Consider the following 9154-nt stretch of genomic DNA (forward strand, 5'->3'; position numbering starts at 1 on the left):
AACTGCCTAGAAAAGAGTGATGTTTGAAGATGTGGAGAAAGTGAAGGAGGAATAACATGACTAATTTGATGATGCACTTATATGTTAGGTATACTGAGGTTCTTGTTACATTATTTTGTGAAGATTATGGGGGTTTAGGGCTGAAATATATATATATATATATTTGCGTATACGCTGAGAATTTTACGCTGACATTTTGAATTGTTTGCTGGGAGGTGTGGGGGGAGGGAGAGAAGGCTTGTTCGCAGGTCTGGTGAGTGGTTTCACTGTGGCTATTACAGCCCTTGAATCTGTGACAGACCAGTGGGAGAGTTGGAAAGGAAATGGGTTTTGGGTCTCGGAGAGCAACCCTTGAGTCAGGGGGGCTTCTGGGAGCTCTGACAGGATGCTGTTTTGCACTGAAATGAAAGGAATTTTGGAAAAGGGAAGCAGAGTTGGTTTTTTAGCAATGAATTGATCACTAATTGTGGTTTACTTTAAGGGTGGGAGCAGTATTTAGTATGGGTTAGCCTATACGCGAGTATATACAATGAATTTATACTTGAAATGTCTGTGGAGAAAGCAAAATAAACTCACAATCCTATAAGGTGTCTGGATAACACACAGTGGAAAAGAGCTAAAGAGTAGGGAAAGGTGGGGAGTTTTGTCACAGTCTCTTCAGAGGACACCAAGCCTGTTTTGGCATGTTTTTTAGCAGGGAGAGCAGGACAAGAAATATTTTCATCCTTCTGCCCTCCCCACCCTTGGCCAGCAGGATGGAAGAAAAGGAACGGGGTGTCCTCTGCCAACGGTGGCATGGTGCTGGAGAGGAAGAAAACAAACAAACAAAAAAAAACATGAAAAGGTGCATGTGGTGACAGTGGTGTTGGTGGACTGTCTTGATGCCTCCTTGGACATGTGGAAATGGAAAGAGGGTGTTTGCACCCATGGGAAATACATATGTATATTTACTATTGAATGTACAAGGGAAGTACATAGCTTGTCTTCCTGGCAATGGGTGTGCTTGAATAAATGCCAGAGAGCACAGGAACGTGTGCTGAGGGCTGAAGACAAGACGTGCAAGGCTGAGATGTGTGTGTACATGTACGTGTGCCTCAGTGTGTGACAGAGATACTAGCACAAGTGCAAAGCTGGAATAGCCTAGGGTTTCCCATCCCTGCAGTTGTAGTGACAGCTTTCCTGGTGCACATAGTATCGATAGGAGTGTTTTTTCTTTCCACTGTATCATTTTAGATGCAAGTTAAACTTAATGGAAAGGGAGCAATGGTAGGAGTGAGAAGTTGAACTCCCTCTTCATATGTCTTCTTTTTCCTGAGGTGGGGCATGGGCCAACCTCTCTCACCTTGAGAGATGTGGCAGAGTCTCTTCTGTTTCTTCTGAGTCTGTCCCAGTGTCACAATTACCATGGCTCGCCAAGGAGAGGGTTGAGAGAACCCTGTGCTGAGGGCATGGGGACACTCCTGGGGACTGACTGAATGGAGATGGCAGTCCCTTTATGAGCATCTTGGAGCTGAAAGCCACCTCGCTCGCATTCCTCACCGCACCCTGGTTGATTTTATCTTTCTCTTTTTAAGCCAACAGAAGGCCTTTTATTTATTTGCCTATTTATTTTATTTATTTTTTAGAGCTGGGGTGAGGGGAGGGTGGGATTTGCCTGTAAAGTCAAAGAGTGTGAAGAGAGGGTGGGCAAAGTTCCCAAAGTGAAGGGAACATTTTCTTAGATTTCACTGAGGAAATTGAGGAGGGAAGAGGGGGAGAGTCTTTGTAATGCCACCCCTTAGTCTTTGGGGTAAGGGAATTTCTTATTCTTTCCCTCTTCTCTCATTACAAGAACAAAAAGAAAAAAAAGAAAAGAAAAAAAAAGAAAAAAAAAAAAAGAAAGAAACCAAACAAATTAACAGAGCGATCTGCAATCCAGAATACATGGCAGCTTGTCAGATGCCTCTGACAGCAGCCACCAAGAAGGCGTTCCTTTCATTTGTAAATATTTCTTTTTTATTGCGTTTTTGTATAAATTGGTGTTTCTCTTCTCGTGAATATTCAGGTCGTGGGGTGGGAGGGAGGGGAGTTTGTTTCTGTTCTGTTTGTTTTCTACGACTTTTCAGGCTGCGTTTTTGGAAGCGGTTTACGCGGGTCGAGGCCGTGTGAATGAGGAAGAGAGAGAGAGAGAGAGAGAGAGAGAGGAAAAAAAACACGTGTGTTGTGTACCCCTAGGCCCCCCGTATCGCCCTGTCACCTTACCTTCATGAATGGAAGACGCCGGAACGTCACTTCAAGCCTTGCCAGCAGGGTTTCATGTTTTGATGGGAACACCCCCGATTCCTTTTTGCATATAAACTCTCTGTACCAGCATCTCTCTGTGGAGTTTGAGCCTCAAGGCACTACGCTGTCTTGGTAGTGGTGGGGTGAACCATCAAGTTGGCCGCTCAGGTTGGACCATCACTTGACATTAAGAGACTTCTCCAATGCTACGTTGGTTTAGAAATCTTGGACCTGGGAAAGCTCGTGAGAATTTCTGGTTATTTCCTAAGGGCTTGGGGGGGGAGCTTGACAGCTGGCAAGGGCAGCTAATCTCATTGGTGGTTATTTCAGTACTTTACGTCCCTCCCCACCTGGAACAAAGAAACCTGGAGGGTGGCTCTGCAGGGAAATTAAGCCGAAAACAAACCAAAAAGAAGTTAATGGAACTTTTTTCAAATCTCTTCTTAAAGGTTCTGATTTTTGTGTTCCAGGGTGAAAGTTGGTTCGTATTTTCTCCAAACTGGTCTGTCCCTTGTTCCACTGATCGGCAAAAGATAGTTTGCCAAAATCATTATCTAGTGTTGATACTGTGTAGCACTGTTAACACTGGGAGTGCTCTGCAAATACTAACTGTGCCACAAACCACTCAAATGAATGCTCTAGGGCAACCAGAAAAGAAGAACTGGAAATTCTGGACTGAACCACTGGTCTAACTACAGGAGTCTGGTGTTTTGCCTTCTCCCACAATAAATTAGGCCGTGTGTCCATCAGGTTATTCCTTTCTCTATAAGTGATCTTTTCTGGTTGCTTTGTTTATTTTAGTTCTGACAGGTCAACAAATTTTGGAACAGAGGTGAAGGGGAGGGGCAGGGAGGGGGGAGGGTGTAATTCATAATCCAGAAAATAAACCAATGATGTTATTAAACTCTGATTATATATTTAGAATTTTAGATTTGGTGTATTTTCATTCTAAGCATTCAAGCGAATCAATCAGGTAATATTAGCAGCAGGTGTTGTCTATACTAGAATACCACCCATGTGCTGTTTATTACCTGTCTTGAAAAGAATGGGATTTCATACCAGAGCCTGACAAAATTCCACATCTCCTCCCTTGCCATTTCCCTCTCTCTCCTGTAGAAACACTGGAATTTTTGGGGGGCAGTGGCTGAGATCATTTCCCCTTCTGAACATTTCACATGGCACACATGAATAATGATCAGAAATCACTGCATCCTCTACAGGTGTGTGACCTCTACTGTATATTTGCAGCCAGCCTCCTGGGAAAGATTAGACGCTTTTGGCAATGTTTCTGACATTTGCCTCCTCAGTCTAGTTCCAGGCATGGCTCTCTAAGAGGTATTTCATGAACCATGTTCTTCTGAAGTGGTTCCAGAATGTAGGTACTGAGCTGAAGGAAAATGTGTATGAGGGAGATGGAGGAAATATTCAAAGAAAATATCAGGAATGTGCCATGCACAGTGGAGTACATCTGACAGGTAGAATTTGCAGCCATGGATCTCCTCATCGTAAACCTTCTTGGAGAACTCACACCAGCTTTTTACTGTAGCGCAACAAAACTCATGCTGGTGTAGCAGTCCTGTCTCCCATCATGCCTTCCAGGGAGGGCACAATCAGAACTCGCCTTGTCACCTCATAAATAGGAAAGAAGAGCTGCAGTCAGGACTTGTTATCAGTGGAGGTAATGAAGCACACCAGCCCCACCTGCTTGGTAAAAAAAAACATCCTGTTCTCTCTGATATCCAGCATACGTCATCAGAACTCTCCAGGTGAGAACCCCAGTATGTTCAAAATGCTCAGCAATATGCAAGCATGAACTTTGCCCATAGGGAATTTCTATTTCAATTTCCAGTGCATGGGGGAGGAACGTTCCTTTGTGTGGTCCTGAAAGATTTGATGGAGGAATTAAGAAATGCCAAGATGGCCCTCTTTGCTTCTGACTTCTTCAGTAATGTGTACTGATGCTGAGCTACTCACTCCAAGAAGACGCTAGCATCCATCTTGAGTAAAGCCCTTTAGTACCTTCAAATCAGAGTTGTTTCTCACAGCAACATTGTCAGCAAAAGAGAGAGGGGGAGACGTAGACTATAGATGATGATGGTGAAAGGTTGGAGTGATCAGAGATACCTCAGGGATCTTTATAGGCAAGTCTTTGCTTTAGAGCTTTCTATCAAATGTGGCATATCCTCCCACCTCCATTTCTTATCAACAGATGGAAGCAAACCTGGGAACACAGCCAATGATCAGACTTAGGCCTTTCACACATCCTCCACTCCAGTCAAGCAACCTCTGATGAGCTCTTCCTGTGGAGAAGGGTGGGAGGTTGCACTTCCCCACATATTTTTGGTTGCCAAAACGAAAAGAAAAAGGGGAGGAGATAAAGAGTGTTGATGAAGGGACTTTGCGCTGACTCTTTGTGCTGCTTTTCTAAGGATTTTCACTTCATCCTTTCTGCTCAATTCAAGCTAGCAGAGGGTAGGGTCCAGTTCTGCTGCTTCTCTGTGGCGCATGCCTGGCAGAAGCCTCTGGGAGCCATGTGCGAGAAAGGAGCTGGATTGCTGGCAACGTATGGGGACAGACTCCCAGCCACAATCCCCGTCTGCACCCACTCTTTCCCATAAGTGCTTCCCTGCTGCTGAACACACCTGGCGTGTCCACCTGGAACACACCTACCATGCTGCTGGATGCTGCAGGGCACATTGAGATAGTAACTAGTGGGACTTGATTGTTGTCCCCACAAGGGCTTATTTTCAATTTGCAGCCAAATAGATTTCCAAGCCATAGACCCTCGCTGCATTCACCCACCTATATACCTGTATCTCCCTCTCTCCTCCCCCTTCAAAGGCAAACTGGGGCGCTGACTGTCTCACTGGCAATATGAATGCTATTGCTTCATCCTCATCTGGATGAAGAGCTCTCTGGACCTCCCTGGTGCTGACTGCAGACAGACCTGGGTGTCTGCCATTAGAATGGTAACAACTACAACAACAAAAAACACTTCATGATTGGCTTTGAGTTCTTTCTTCATCTCTTCTGCGTTCCTAAATTCCTCTCCTAGCCATACCATTTGAGTGAATTCTGGCACCCTTCTGTCACTGCTGACAACAAAAAGGACACAGCGTGAATCTGCCTGTGTATGAAAAAGGCAGTAAAACTGTGTATCAGAGAGCAGGACTCAGGTCTGCCGATGCCAAGGGTATAGTTTCCTGGTGCTGAGGTAAAGGAAGGCCTCTGCAGTGTGTTAGTAGCTACATATCTTTTACTCTGCTGGCCTCCTGCCATTCAAGGCTAACAGCAAGCACTGGTATGCACTCCAACGGGTCAAACAAATTCTATACTGTGGGGCAGGGGTTCGTCTGGGCATGTGCACACATATGAAATGTACTGGGGAAGTGAAACACATGTGAACAAGCCTGGCACAGCAGGAAGCTGTGAGGCTTGCGCGCTTGTACGCACATACATACACACACACACACACGGTACATTGCAGTACGCTTAATTACTCTGTCCCACAGTGCATTTTTGCCAAGTAGAAACAACGCGATCTTTCCTAAGGTTCTGCTGGTAGTTATTTAATTTATGTATTCACTTTGTGACTTTTACATCATCTGCTTTCTTGACTGCAGCATTACTGTGTAAATATATATGTATATATGTACAGAAATTAACTCAAGCAATTATATTCAGGTTGGGAAAGGGTGGTTTTTATATCTGTACAGTATTTCCTTATTAAATAATGGCATGGGGGGGGGAGGGAGGGGGGAGGGCTGGGAAAGTTAACTTCTAAGTTGTGGTTTTATTGGTCTGTGGTGTTTGAAGTTGTTTCAGTGGTTGCTTTTGCTGGTTGGAAAGTTTATCTGGATGTTATATGTATGTGCCAAGAAAGGGTCCCCAGGCAGGGGAGGTTTGGGATTGGTGAGGGGTGGTGGGTAGCAGAGGGTGTTAATAATTTCCTGTAATAAAAGCAGTGTTGATTGCTAGGGATTGTTTGTGTGAGGCACAGGGCTGTTTCCTTCTCTATGTGCTTTGCTTTTTGATTACTTTCTCTTCCCTGGTCCCTATTGTCCTCTCTTGTAGATGTCAGCAGACCACATTTGTTACTACAGGGATCTCTCTCTGGGCCTTCATTTTCTCCTGACCAACTCTTCCATCTCCCTCTTTTTATGGCCTTCTCTCTACCAATGGGAGAGGAGATGAGATAGTACCATCTTGGACCGCCTGTGCCATTCTTACCTACTTTACTTCCTCTGCTTTAGATATCCTTCCTCCAAGCAGAACCTCATTTTCAGGTGTTCTGATCACTCCAGTTTACTGCCTCATCTCCCTGGCCTCTTATCTACTTATTTCCCATCTTACACATCCTGATTCTCCAATTTCATCTCCACACCTCTTCCCTAAGAATGACTTATGCTGGCTGTTTGCCTACTCTGCTCTTCTTGTTACTGTCTTGTTGCTTTCTTGTCTTCATTGGACTGTGCAATGCAGTGCAGAAGAGTGAAGGGCAGGACCCTACTTCTCTCCTGGAAAATTCTAGCCCTCACTAGATCATTAGATTATGATATTTGGTAGCTATTTTTGACTTCTGTTTCTTTAACTGTGGTGGAGTTCTACTCTTATCCACTCAAGGAATAAAAAATGATCAGTCTGGCAAATTAATCAGTGCAAGGAAGCAGCAGAATTGTCTTTTCTGAGAAAGCCATGAGAAAGAACGGTCCTTTCTTCCTTGGTAGCAGACTGGTGAATTTAGAGCAGGGGCAGATATAGTTTTTATTCAGTTCACTTTGGCTCACATCAGGCTCAGTGGAGTGTTATCCTTTTACTCTATGTCAGTCAAGCAAGGCTGTTGGAAAGTATGCTATCTTTTAGAAGCACTAGGATCCTTTCCTTTATTGTCTAGAGGCCACTGGATTCCAAACACCTACAGGATATTCTGCTGTTGGAAACCTGGGAGTGAGTACCTAGTAGTATTTTGTCGCTTTGAGCCTGATAAGTCAATATAAGCTTGTGCTTGACACTAGATAACCAGGATTTGTATTCCAGCACCATACCTGTAAGGGAGCAGAGTAGCAGTATGACATGGTAAATATGCAGTCAGAGACAGCGTGAAACTGGTAATGGCTCTAAGGCAGATGCCAAGACACCTCCTTCTTTCCCTTATGGAAAACTTGCATTGGTCCTTATTGAACCTCCATTGGCCCACCATCCTGTGAAGGCTGAGATTACCATCCATGGCACTGGCTTCTCATCTCTGAAGACATCTGAGTCTGCTTGCTGGTCACAGTCTGAGAAAGGGTCAGTTAGTCTCTGTGTATGTGTGTGTATTACCATGTTTCTGAGGGTTTGAGCTGTACTGTACATGCATATGGACAGTGGTAAAGGTATAATCAGAGGTTGTCAAGAGCAGCAGTCTCCTCCTGGGTGCTTCTACTAACTCATAGTCACTCTAAATTTCTGACTTTTGCGTGGGAAAAACCTCTGCAGCTAAATGGAAATAGTGCTTTGCCGAGAGGAATGAGCATGGTACATGTACCTCTCATGTACCCTGGGCTGTGACCTTGACATGACTTTCCCACTGTGATCTACAGTGGCCCCTATACCTGTGGATAAATGATTGCAAATACTCATCAGTTTGGGAGGAGGTGTATATTTGAGACTCATTTGCGTGACTCTTTGCAGAACTCTAAACACAAGTGAAGTCAGAAAACAATGGCCCATCTGGTGCTACCCCAAAGATGTGCATCTATATGGCAGCCATCTACTTGGGAGTACATTTCATGAATTAGCTTCTGGCCAAAACATTGAGTTAGTTTTGTCAGTGTCACCAGGCTCCTTTCTGCTTATTCAGTGTGCCATAAGCATGACATACCGCAGCATCTGCAGGGCATCCGGAGAGAATGTATCTGTCCCATAGGACTTCTGCCTAGACCCTTAAGCAGTGGCTGGCAAGTCCCATGTCATCTGGAGAAAGATTATACCTGCCTCTGAACAAACATTAACTAAGGGAATAAGATGATAGCTTTGTGCTTTGTCCTGCTGCTTTCCTTACAGGCCTTGGAACCAGATCCATCAACACAGGCAGCTAAACTCCTGTGAAAATTGAGGAGCTTTTGGGAAGCTACCAGGCAGTTCAGATGTCTAGAATGCTCTTTGTGTATTTTTTGCTTGTGTGGGCCTCTTCCTGCAATGCATTTTGACAGGACTCATCTCCCAGGAACTCGCTTGAATATAGCTTTGAGGGGTTCCCTCTGCTTGGGATCACCATGTGTATGTTGCATGCCTGTTGCTACTTGTCTGTTTTTCTTGTATGTGTCTATTTGTTGGGGGGCAGGGGTGGGTTCATAGTGGTATGTGTATTTATGCAGCTTGTTCACGTTTGTATGTGTGGTGCCACAGCTTGTATATGTGCTTAGGTGTGTATGCGTATTTGAGCTGAATGAAAAGTGTTTGAAGCCGTATGCTGCTAAAACCAGGTGATGGGTACCCATATGTACCTTGGCAGCCCTGTTGTTGCTCTACCTTATCTGGTAAGCCCTGGCATGGCTGCTCTGTTAGGACTCTAGGGGGCCAGTCTGAATCTGTGACAAGGCTGGGACACAGGCTCATCCTGGAGATGGTTTGAATACAGTGTCAGAAACTTATTTCATGCTTTCACTCACTTATGTGCTGAATCCACTGTGCCACATTTTCAAACCATTGTGCCACACTCATTACCTCCTTAGGCCTTAACTGGTAGCTGGAGCAGGAAGACAAACCTGCATTGACTGGTAAAGTCAAAAGACATCTAGCCAATCCTACCCTGTGACTAAAACAAGGGGCTGTCTTGCCTTTCTTTTTGCTGCTTTCCAGGGCAATGCAAACAATGTAATTCCACTTGCAAGCAAGCAACTAGCCTTTT

This window comes from Tetrao urogallus (genome assembly GCF_951394365.1).
Source record: "Tetrao urogallus genome assembly, chromosome: 1".
Classification (NCBI taxonomy): Eukaryota; Metazoa; Chordata; class Aves; order Galliformes; family Phasianidae; genus Tetrao; species Tetrao urogallus.